A 12,569-nucleotide genomic window follows, 5' to 3' on the forward strand; every position below is an offset into this window, starting at 1 on the left:
AGACCAGCAAGGTCTGGGGTGCCTCACTTTTGCAGGGAAGCAAGGGCCAGTCTGGAGCAACCAGACCAGCGAGGTGGTTCAAAAGGATTTTCGTCACAGAGGCTACTTGCCAACGGGCCAGCAACCGGACAACGCGTCGAGCAGAACACAAGCAGAAGGGCCCCACGCAGAACTCGTGGAGTGCTAATCTTCGGTGCAGGTGGAGCTCGGGTTCGGGGTTTCTCAATCCCCAGTGCCCAGCTTCGAGGATGCCTCAGGTGCTGCACAGTTAGCAAGTTGCAGGCTTTCCAAGATGTCCGGTCCCACGTGTCTCGTCGCCTCCACGGATCACAGCTATGCTGCAGCGTGAAGAGAGGGTCAGAGAGGTCTGGAAGTCTCGGTCTTGTCAGGCTCTGTGCTCGGGTTTCGGCGGGAACGTCGACAAAGCAAGCCGCTGATTTGCTGGATGGTGCCTGGTTGCCCAGTGTGGTCACTCCTTGGCCACAAGGGAGATTCTTCAGTCTTCAGCTTCAGCAGAATGTCGAAGGTCCAGAGTTTTGTGTCAAGTTTCGTTTCAGGATTAATCTAAAGTCTCAGGACTCAGCTCCTATCTTTATACAACTAAAAGGGGATGGATTACTTTCTAGGTCCCTCCTATGGGTGGCACCAGGAAGGGGGGTGGTTACACCCCCTTTCCTTTGTAGAGTTTCGTGCCAGAGCTGGGGCTGGAGTGCCCCAGCAACCGGTTTGAACTGGGGTATGCATGGAGCACCAAGGGTGCTCCGGGCAGTGTCTCATTCTATTCAGCCCTCCCTGTCCCAATACACAAAGTCCTGTCTGGGGTGGGGCTCGCACCTCCCCAGGCAGGAAACCTATTGTCCACACCTCCGTGACTGGAAGGACTCCAAGCAGCAGGAGGTCAGACTTGTGTTGGTGGTAGCAGCGTCCATTTTGTGACGCTGGGGGCTCTGGTTAACTTTAACTGGGATAGTCAGCAACAACATGTCTTCTCCCTCTAGAAGGGTGGAATGCTACCCCCGTCGCCAGAATTGGCGAGGGGGCAGTATTCCACAGCGTGTGACACCTTACACGACATGTTTTGATAAAGCCAAACCAGAGTTAGCATTTAACCGCGAGGTTCATAATGCACTTAAGAGTATATGGTATGGCAATATCATAGAACAGCTATAAGGACATGGTTCCGAAAGCTGCAGACAGGCTCAGCTCATGCTAGAGCAACATCTCACACATAACCAAGCACTCTGCCTCCAGGATTGTTAAGGCCTGCCATAGGAGTGACTTATATGTTACTATGTGTCTATATACAAGTAGGTATAGGAATACTATACCCAAGCAAGGGGTGATTACACGACCTTGCCCCAGCTGAGTGATCAGCCCGTTGTGTCTATTTGAGTGGCCAGCCAGGGGTGGCATAATACATGCTGCAGCCCCTGGTAGGCCTTGGTTACACCTATGCCCTGAGTACCTAGGGTACACTTCTACAGGGGCTGACAAGGTGAACCAATTCCCAATTGTGTATGTACCTAGAGTACATGGTGAGAAATTAGAGAGAGTGCATCTGGGCTGTGGGTCTGATTAGCAGGCCCACAGCCACATCTAAGTCGAAAACCAGTAAAGCAAAGCAAAAAGTGGGGGTGACCATAGGAAGCAGACTCCACTCTCCTACACTGCCCAGACACTAAAACACTCAATTTCAGGTGAATGTGCACGTTATTAGAAAATGCTGTGATTCACAGACCAAGAGAACAAATGAATGATGTGGAATGAACCATTACCAGGAAATACATTGTGATGGATGGAAGCATAGTCCACCTCTATGCAATAATATAATTATGATCTAAATTAATGTATATATATATATATATATATATATATATATATATATATATATATATATATATATATATATATATACACCCCCCCAATAAAAGATCCTTTATTACAGTGCAAGTCTTCTACCCCATCGGTGTGCCACAGGGGTATCCAACCCCAAAATCCTTCGTTACAAAGGTACTATGTGAGATTTCATGTAAAAAAACAAACTCCCGTTTACAGGCTTTAACCCTTTGGATGTGTCAGACGGCCCCCGGTCGTCCGACGTCAAGGGTGGTGTGTGTCGGATGGCCAGGAGCCGTCCGATTTGCACAGGCGTGAAATAAATTTCAGCCGCATTTAAAGGGTTAAAGGCCTTAACATAAGTGCTACACCGTAAATAAATAAGGCCTACTGCCTCAACCTGAAATACCTTGTCCTAGTGTACCAATCATGGCGGTAGCTGTTATCATTGGCTTGTGAGCTGTTATCACTGGCCTTTCACCATAACCAACTCAGGCCTACTGTAATGGAAATAAGCTTTAGCTCTAGCAGAAAGTATAATGCAGGCACTCTTTTCAGTAGAAGCACACAACGTTGGTCCAGTCAAATCCTGTACTGAGGGAAACCAACATGAAGGTGGGGCCTAAGCCCCTATGTCAGCAGTACTCTTTTTATTGTTGTTGATCATATAAGGCCTAGAAACAGCTGTGCTGTCAAGCAACACCTAAAAAGCTTGAATGATTTTGACAATCTCAGGAGGTGTATTGTTTTATTAATGCAGTAAAGTGTTTGAAATCCTTTGAAGCCCAAAAGATAGCTTTAATAAAAAGCTTCAGCAGTGTGTTTTGCACTTAATGCTGATCTCGGATATGCGCAGAAAGTTAAATTAGCATAGTTTGCAACAATGAAACCATTTAATTGTACGATCAGACTCTATTAGCCTGGATAAAGATGGAAATTAAAGAAAGATGGTCCAATTCACAAACGTATTTATGCACAAGGTCACCTTAAACGTGCTGTGGGCTTGACTAAGTGCAAGCAGTTCATTAAAGGTGAACGTGCACAAGTAAATCGAAGTCTCCATGCATGTACTTATGGTGTAATATTATACATGAGGATATCTCCTACCAGACTGGGATTCCCTTCAACGTTTGTGATTAGCCACAAAAGTATTCAGAAACGTGTCCTTGACTCAGTTCTACTCTGGAAATAGTAATGGTTTTACTCCCCGCAGTTTTCAGGGTGGGCACTGGAAGGAATACCCTCGAAAAAGGTAGGGAATTACAGAGGGGCATTCCCTCTTGGGAAAATTGTGTAGAAAAAAAGAGAAAAATGAAAGTGCAGTTGAACTCATGCAAAGTCATTTTTGGCATGCACTTTTGTATTTTCTATGTATCTGTATATATGAATTAATTTTGTATTGACATAATTAGGGATTCAAAAACCTTTAGTACCCTTTAAACCCATAACACAGGTTTCCAGAAGCAAGCTTGAAGAAGTTTGTGATTTTTTGAAATTCGTAAATCTCTATTCAATCTAGGGTGTAGAAATAGGAATATCTTTAAAGAATCAGGCTCTAAAGATTCTCCATTAACGCTATGAGGGTGCACACGGCTGCTTTGATTTAAATCCAATCACTGAGGAAACTCCAGGTGAATTTTGAGGATCAGACCTCTGTAGGGTACCAACAAAATGAGGCTCATCGGAAAGTAAGCACCATCCTCTGAGTTTGTTGGAGATCAACCTTTACTCGACTCAGGCCTGTCCAGATTGCAGTTTGCTCGACTTGGGATTTGCAAAGACCCGGCCCACTGTAAGTGCTTGCTACACTCACCACCTATGATATCAGTATGTCTCTTGTTGCTGGTATGATATCACTTTGCTGAGGACTGCAATGTGAAAAAATAATAGTTTGTGTGTGGCATGTATACTCTACAGTGCTTATTTAATATGTATTATAAATAATGTACTAAAATAACTTATATTCTTTTAAGAATTGACGCATGAACAATTTTAAATATGTAGGACTTTCTGACTGTGGTGCATGAATGCTTGTTTTGTTTTTTTAATCCTAAGAAACGGTTATTTTGTGCTTGTTAAACCTATTATACAATACATAGATTTCTTTTAATTGACAAAAACTTTACATAGGTCTACACAGATGACGAGGACATGCTCAAATGTGGGTTGAGTAGTTTGCTGTGCAAGGGGTATTTTCCAATGGTTCTGATTAATTCAGACATTACCTCCGCGTCTCTTGTCTTTGCACCTGTCATTGCTTATGAGTTATAGCCCACCCGAATGAGACAACAAAGATACAAGAGTGTGTTGAAAAGACAGTATCGTCCATCCCACCTGGGAACCATAAAAGGGGGTGGCATGCCAGCATTCTACAGTTTTTTCCTGTCTCTGACCGAGAGAGGGACTTAGAGAACTGGAGGAATTGCCTTTGTTAACATTACCCTTTCCAGTTTATAAATTGTAAGGAGAGTGTTAGAGAGAACGTGGCTAATTTGTCATACAGAATTGTCATAGGCCTTCAACTTCAAAGTCATGCTACTGCCATAGCGGTTCACCTCAAATTAATCAATCAATCAATGTATTTATAAACCGCACTACTTACCCGTGAGGGTCTCAAGGCGCTGAGGGGAAGGGTGTGCTGCTACTGCTCGAAGAGCCAGGTCTTGAGGAGTCTTCTGAAGGTGAGTAGGTCTTGGGTCTGCCGTAGGTGGGTAGGGAGGGTGGTCCAGGTCTTGGCTGCGGAAGGAGAAGGATCTGCCGCTGGAGGTAGTTCGTTGGATGCGTGGGACCGCGGCGAGGGCAAGGCTGGCGGAGCGGAGCTGGCGGGCGGGGGTGTAGAAGCTGAGTCGGCTGTTGAGGTAGGCTGGTAGGGTGTTGTGGAGGGCTTTGTGTGTGGGTGAGTAGTTTGAAGGTAATCCTTTTTTCGACGGGGAGCCAGTGTAGGTCTCTCAGGTGAGGGGTGATGTGGCGGTGGCGAGGGACATTGAGGATCAGTCGGGCGGAGGCGTTTTGAATGCGTTGCAGTCGTCGTAGGTGCTTGGCCGTGATGCCTGCATGGAGTGCGTTGCCATAGTCCACTCTGCTACTGACGAGGGCCTGGGTCACCATTCTTCTGGTTTCGGTGGGGATCCACTTGTAGGTCCTGTGAAGCATGCGGAGGGTGTTATAGCAGGAGAAGGTGTTGACCTGCTTCGACATGGAGAGGGAGGAATCAAGGATGTATCCCAGGTTGCGTGCGTGGTCGTTGGGTGTTGGTGCTGTTCCCAGCGTGGTCAGCCACCAGGGTTCATCCCAGGCTGTCCGAGTTCAGCTTCAGTCAGCTGTTCCTCATCCATTCGGCGACGGCCTTCATTCCCTCATGGAGGTTGGTTTTGACGGTGTGCGGGTCTTTGGTGAGGGAGATGATCAGCTGGGTGTCGTCGGCGTAGGAGAGGATGTTGAGGTCATGCTGGCGGGCGACGTGTGAGAGGGAGGCCATGTAGACGTTGAACAGCGTCGGGCTGAGGGATGATCCCTGGGGTACGCCGCAGATGATGTCAATGGCTTCAGAGCGGAAGGGGGGAAGGTGGAGGAAGGCGGACGCTCTGAGGAAGGATGTGGTCCAGACCAGGGCCTTCTCTTGGATTCCGGCTTCTTGGAGGCGTGTCTTTGTGTGCGGTGGCAGACCGTGTCGAAGGCGGCTGACAGGTCCAGGAGGATGAGGGTTGATGTTTCGCCGTTGTCAAGTTGGATCCTGATGTCGTCTGTGGCGGCGATGAGGGCTGTCTCGGTGATGTGGTTTTGTCGGAATCCGGACTGGGATGGGTCTAGGATGTTGTTGTCCTCGAGGTAGCGGGTCAGTTGCGCGTTGATGACTTTCTCGATGACCTTCGCCGGGAACGGGAGCAGGGAGATGGGCCGCAAATTCTTGAGGTCCTTGGGGTCCGCCTTGGGTTTCTTGAGAAGGGCGTTGATCTCGGCATGCTTCCAGCTTTCCGAGAACGTGGCCTCAAAGATGTTGCAGTGTGAACTATTCTAGGTCTAAAGATTTCTGCAAGAAGATTTTCAGAAGAGTTTAGCAGTCTTAACACCAAGGACCCATTGGGTGGGTGTTTGAGCCTTCAGAGAACCTTGGACCAGGCTAAAAGAATGGATATTTCCTGAAGAGTTTTTTTTAGCCTGTCTGGATTCTGTAGATATAACATTGTTGAGGATGAGAAGTGTAATTCCTAACAGAAATTACCTCTGCTTGCGCGGGGTGGCCCCTTTTCTTACTATTACAGATGATGGGATCATTTTATATAAAGATCTACTTTTGCGATGAAAGTGGCCAGCGTCACAAATGCATGTCGGGAAATTGTTCTACCTGTCTTTTCCCTTCTCCTTCCACTCCAGAGGAGGAGTTATTGCATTTGATGGATGTAAAAAGGCCTACATTGAGTTATATGCACAGATGAAGAGATTTGCGACTTAAGGTGATGTATTTGTAACTTCTGGTGTGGTAAATAAAGGTAGTAAGGCCTATGCTGTTATGATAAATTAATCGAGTAGGCCTACTTTAGCCTTCCCCTGCACCTTAGCAAAGTGTCTCCTTTATGCTGGGGTACCGGGAGAGCCACCAGGAGTTTTGCTACTACATATCTTGAAATGCAAGGTGTTCCTTTTGCTGAGATTTCTAGAGCTACAACTTGGTCTTCTTTGATCACTTTTGTAAATCACTATAGACTAATTCGTTTGGAAATGGATGAAAGGAACTTGGCATGGGATTCTCAATTTCATTCTTTCTTAAAATGTTGAGTTTATTGATATAATACATCATTGAGTTTTGGCAGTAAGACATTTGTTACATATATTTTTTTGTTGGGGTCGATGGGTGTCTATTAGTTTGGGTATTCCTCATAAGTAATAGCTTAAGCATTCCTCATAAGTGGTTACTTATGAGGGACATAGAGGTAATGCCCTGATTACTTAAATTGATCTTCATAACTTAGTCCTAAGTGTCCTTGTTACAGTCATTATGTCCCACACTACAGCCCTGGGCCTATTTGGCCTTCCACATAAGGCTTGGTATTCCACAAGGATGCTGGGATGCCATTCTCTTTTATGGCTCCTTGCGGACTTTTCAGAATACGTTCCTGTGTTTAACTGTATGTATGAAGTGTGATACACCTCATAAGTAACAACGAGGACTAAGAGTAATTAACATTAATAGAAAACAATTTGGGCAGTTTAATCCATCACCTTTTTTGCTATTTTGTTAACTTTATTTGGGAAAGTTCTTTATACTTTAACGATTACTGTGCAGTTGCAGCAAAGCCTCAATTCAGCAGTCCCATTCAGTGTTCACCGCTACTCACAAGCTGTACGAGAGAAGTCTCCATACAGCATACTACTTTATAGCAGGCTATGTCATGGCTGTGGAATGCTGGCAAGCCCTGCTCCAGTTGCAACGGGAGGGTGAAGGGGTGGGTTTTCACCACAGGGTAAACACTGGCAATCATCAAAGCTGCAGCAGAACTTACAAACACCACCCACTGACAAAGTGAACAGTTTTGGCGTTTGAATATAAAATTTGTTTTGTGCAAAATTAATATTTTACATGCTCCTCCGATTTAATGAAACACACGAAAGGGTGACCTGGTGAATATTCAGTGCAGACGTGGGAAATATTAGGAAAATGACTCATAAGCACTCAGCTTAAAACTGTGGTTATAATTTCCGAATTTACTTAACCAAAAGCACACCAAAGTACAGCTCTGCCCAAGGATTTTCATCATAACATTCAGAGAAATATGACACATTGCTCCTTAATTCCCTCCCCCTCCTACTGGTTGTACACCTAGCAGGTCACAGAAAGGCCTCCAGCCAGGATGAGTAAGACGTGACGCATCGTTAGCAAGAGATGTGAGACAGAGGGGAGAGATCGAGGTGGAAGTGCAAGCGTCTACTGAGGAGCCATATCCTATACAAAGCTGCAAAGTGACCTTATAGCATGTGATATCTTCAGTTATTCCTAGCTTTTTTAGACAAACACTATTTACGTGTTGGCACCTGTAAACATTTTCTGTGAACAGTAAAATTAAAATGCGTGTCCCATTGGACAAGTTATTTTGGGAATCAAGTTTTAATTTGCTTTAGAAGTTCAGCAGCTATGACTATGGTTCTTTTAGTTTTATCAATTTTTTCCCTCGCTATAAAACATCCACAGAGGCTCACATGAGGCAAAGCGTTTATTATCACTTTCAGTCTTTTATGAATTAATAAAAAAGCACAAATACCAAAAGAGACTTGTCATAACTGAAAAAAGGGTGTGGAATTCTAGGAAAAAGACAGGGTGTGGAGATACATGTAATGGACAGAATCAGGAAATGAGCAAAAAGTGAGTATTGCACCAGAGACCGGGGGAGGATGTAAGCTACTTATGCAAGATATGATCTGGTCACAGGTGGAACACCCTATTCAAGGCAGTTTTATCTTTTCGATGTCGACTCTTACTCACTTATTCCTACTATGCTTCCTGGGGTACAGGCCATCAATTAGGACCCTCCAACCATCTCTGTCCTGGGCTTTTCTTTCAAACTGACTACAGGTGTAACCCATTTCCTTGCAGTCAGCCTCAACACCAGGTGTTTCTTGGCCTTCCTCTTTTGCTTTACCCTTGAGGGTTCCAAGTCAGGGTTTGCTTGGTGGTGTTTAACACGGGATTGCAGTGGGTGTGACATATCCAGCACCAGCATCTTTTTATGATTTCTTCATGAGCAAGGAGTTGGGAAGTCTACTGCCATAGGTCGTTGTTGCAGATGGTGTTTGGCCGGCAGATTTTGTGGATTTTCCACAGACAGATGTCAGCGAAGGTCTGGACTTTGTTGGTGATGATCACTGTTATCGTCCAAGTTTCTGCTCCATACAGAAGGACCGATTTTACGTTGGTGTTAAAAACCTGTTTTTGGTTTGCTGTGTTAGGTCCTTGGAACTCCAGATGTTCGTTAGCTGAATGAAGGCAGCCCTTGCTTTGCCGATTCTTGCCTTGATGTTGGAGTCTGTGCCACCCTGCTCATCTATGAAACTGCCCAGGGAGGTGAAGGTCTCAACCTCTACCGGTGCATTGCCTGCAAGAGTGACAACAGTTATGCTGGGCCTGTTAGCCTTCATGATCTTGGTTTTCCCCAACATGAAAAGGCTCTCTAAACATGTAAGTCTAAGACTAAGGATCATTGGTGGTGTCCAGTTACCGTTTAGGCATGCAAGACGTTTTACTATTTTTTTTCACATTTATTAGTTTTCATAACAAAGGAATTATAAGATGCCAAACCAAAGTGTGCTTTGGTGAAAAGCACAGCTACTAAACAGTTTATGCTCTGGCACAGGCAGAAAATATCACCTCAGCCTGTATGCCCTGTCTGCAGATCTAGTGCTGCTAGCAAAAAAGTGCATTTGTGTGTGCTAGATATTTAGTGCTGCATGAACTTCTTTTTCTCTCCTTTTCCTACAGGTTGTCTTTTCTTTAATAGGTGCCTTGTGAGTGACCCCCTAGTATTTGCAAATTATAGATTATGTGACAAATGCATAACAATCAGAAAAACCGTGCAGCTTCAGAATGGCATAATTCCAGGTGGCGCTGATATATATACATATATATATATATGGAAAGAAAGAGTTGCCCCTAGGTGGGATGCACTTACAGGTAGGGATTAATGCCAACGCAAGGGTGCGAGCCGCGAACAGAGTCCCTTTCCTGCCAGACGCGTTTCGGGCCAACGCCCTCTTCAGTGGCAGCACATTTGACATGACGGCAAGCTGCAGGCACCAGTAAATACCCTCAGTAATTATGCACAGGTGTAAAACCTGAAGCAATGCTCTCTGGGACTGGTGGTTCGGTAACACCCAAGTGGGTCGCCACCGCCATTCGCATGCAAAAAAAGTATTAAAGGGATTGCCAATGTCCCCGCTAGCACCGCGCAAGTTCACTATAAAAAAACAAAGGTTTACAGGGATGTTATAGTTAGGGAATGGAATACAAAAAACCTTAGAAATTCACTGAAAAAAACGAAGGTTGCAGGGACGTTATAGTTAGACTCAGGTTTCACTTATACAAAACAAGTGAAATTCAGCAGTTCTAGTTAGCTGAGCTAACTATAACTTGTGCCCCGCAATGGGCTGCTTTTGACCCCACATATTACATCACTTATGACATGGTCAGTGAGATCACTGATGACATCTCAAATGACATCACTGAAGCAGACGGGGAAACAGACAAAGAGATTGCTCTCGTCTGCACGAAGCAGCATTATTAGCTGGATGCGGGGAGCCGCTGGGACCAGGGGAGGGTGGCCACGTGCCTCCCACCTAAACCATTTGCCATTGCTCAGGGATGAGGTTCACAGGGCCAAGAGCAACCCCGAGAGGAAAGCCACATACCCCCTCCCCCTAGAAAATGCGCTGGGCACCGCAGGATAGGACCCCGGGGCCAAATTCAGCCTGGAGAGGGGGAGAATGCGTGCCCCCTTCCTCATTCATTTTAATAGTGGCCCTGGGGGATGGGTCACAGGCCTAATAATTTTCAAGGGGGTGCCACATGGCCCTGCTCTCTTAATAAAAAAAGGCCCTGAAGGATGAGGTCCCCAGGGCCTAATAAGGTGCAGAGGCTCAGCCAACCCCCGCCATGCACTGCCAGAGGCCATTAGCAGCTGTTTGAATTAATGTATGGTAATTAAATATTACTTTACATTAAAAAAAGTAGAAATTCACTGGAAAAAATAAAAGGTCCTACTAATGTTATAGGTAGGAGATGCTCATTAATAATGTAAAGTATTAAGCTCTAAAAACACAGAAATTCACCAGTTATAGTTATCTTAAGTAACAATCGCTCATGCCCTAAGGAACTATAACTCGTGCCCTCGCCATGAACTGTTAATTACCCTACGTATTACACCACTCATGACATCTTCATTGGCATCATTGAGAACATCATTGTGCATGACGGGGGCACAACTTATAGCTACCGAGTTAAAGTTAGTTGAGATAACTAAAACTGCTGAATTTGAGTGTTTTTAGAGCTTAATACGTTGCGTTGTTACTGAACAGTTCACCTATCTATAACATTACTTTAACTTTTGTTTATGTTTGGCGGTTTTCCACGACCGCAACCAGTACCCTCCTGCGAGTGCCTCGAATCCTAGTGGAGACGGAGCGACATATATATATATGCTGCTGATTCTCATCTCATCTCTGACGAAGGTCACAGTGGTGACCGAAATGCATTAGAAAAAGAAAAAGAACGTGCCGAATTGCAAAATAAATAATTAAAAACCGGATGGAGTGGTGACTCATTCCTCTCTCTTGCAGAGAGGGTTGTTGTGATTTATATGTGGCATGGTCCGGCCCAAGAGACACGCACCGCCCATCAAGAGCGCCTAATCACACCCGAAAGCGGATCAAAAAGTTGAAGTGGAGACACGGAGGGTGTGAGGTGCCGCCACGGACTGGACTGTGGTTAGGGTCCCGGCATATGTTTTAAAAGAACATTACGAAGGGTTTCCGGGAGAGCACTGGAGGAGAGAAATGCAGCACCCACTGGAGGGAAAGAATTGAGAGGCGACGGCAAACTACACGAACGAGCATGCATTAAGAAAGCCTAAAATGCGGCGCCCACCAGGGGGCATAAAATGGAAGGTATAAAAACAATTGGCTGTGTGGGTAAGCTGTTTGTAACCTCGAGCTGCTGATTCTCATCTCATCTCTGACGAAGGTCACAGTGGTGACCGAAATGCATTAGAAAAAGAAAAAGAACGTGCCGAATTGCAAAATAAATAATTAAAAACCAGATGGAGTGGCGACTCATTCCTCTCTCTTGCAGAGAGGGTTGTTGTGATATATATATATATATATATATATAAAATAGCTGGGACTAGTGCCCTCCATGACGCGTTTCACTCCTTGTGGGAGCTTGGTCACAAACATACATATATATGTGTGTGTGTATACATATATGAATACACAAACACACTTAAGTTACTTTAAAAAGGTAGGAGTTTTTAGTTTTCAGGAATGGGTAAGAGGCAGTAAGGGTTTGTAGGGTACAGGTATGGGTAGGAGTAAGAGATTTTTATGTCCCAGGGATGGGTAGGTAGTAAGTTTTTTCTTAGGAGCCAGGGATGAGTAGGTGTAAGTGGTAGTAAGGAGTTTGTTTAGAGATGGAGAGACATTTTATTATTATATATGTGTGTATATATATATATATATATATATATATATATATATATATATATATATATACTAGCAGCCCGTCCTGACGTTGTCCGGGAGCAACAGGCTTCCCCGACCACCGCCCGCCCCGACATTGTCCAAAAACAAAAAACACTCACCCTCTCACACACCATACCCTGCCTCCACCCCCAGCCACGCCCGGCCAAATGAGGTGATTGTATTAATGTACAATAATTATAAATTACATTACGTTAAAAAATACCAAAAATTGACAGAAAAAAAACAAAAGGTTACAGGGACATTATAGTCAGGTTGACGTTTTACCATAAAAACCATGGAAATTCAGAAGTTATAGTTATACTTACCTGATGAAACTATAACTCATACTGTTAAGTAACTTTAGGCCACGAGTTATAGTTTCTTAACATAAGTATAGATATAAGTAAAACTATAACTGCTGAATTTCTTTGGTTTATTATGGGTAAAACGTCAACCTCACTATAACGTTCCTGTAATGTTTCGTTTTGTCAGTAAATTTATATGTTTTG

At 44.5% G+C, this 12,569-nt stretch overlaps 1 protein-coding gene across 1 annotated transcript in view; it reads right to left on the reverse strand.

Moving 5' to 3' along the window:
- The window catches only part of HBEGF (heparin binding EGF like growth factor), an 85,511-nt gene that overhangs the window by 17,603 nt on the left and 55,339 nt on the right, over positions 1-12,569 (reverse strand). The gene's annotated exons all lie outside the window — the stretch shown is intronic.

Source organism: Lissotriton helveticus, chromosome 7 (genome assembly GCF_964261635.1).
Source record: "Lissotriton helveticus chromosome 7, aLisHel1.1, whole genome shotgun sequence".
NCBI lineage: Eukaryota > Metazoa > Chordata > Amphibia > Caudata > Salamandridae > Lissotriton > Lissotriton helveticus.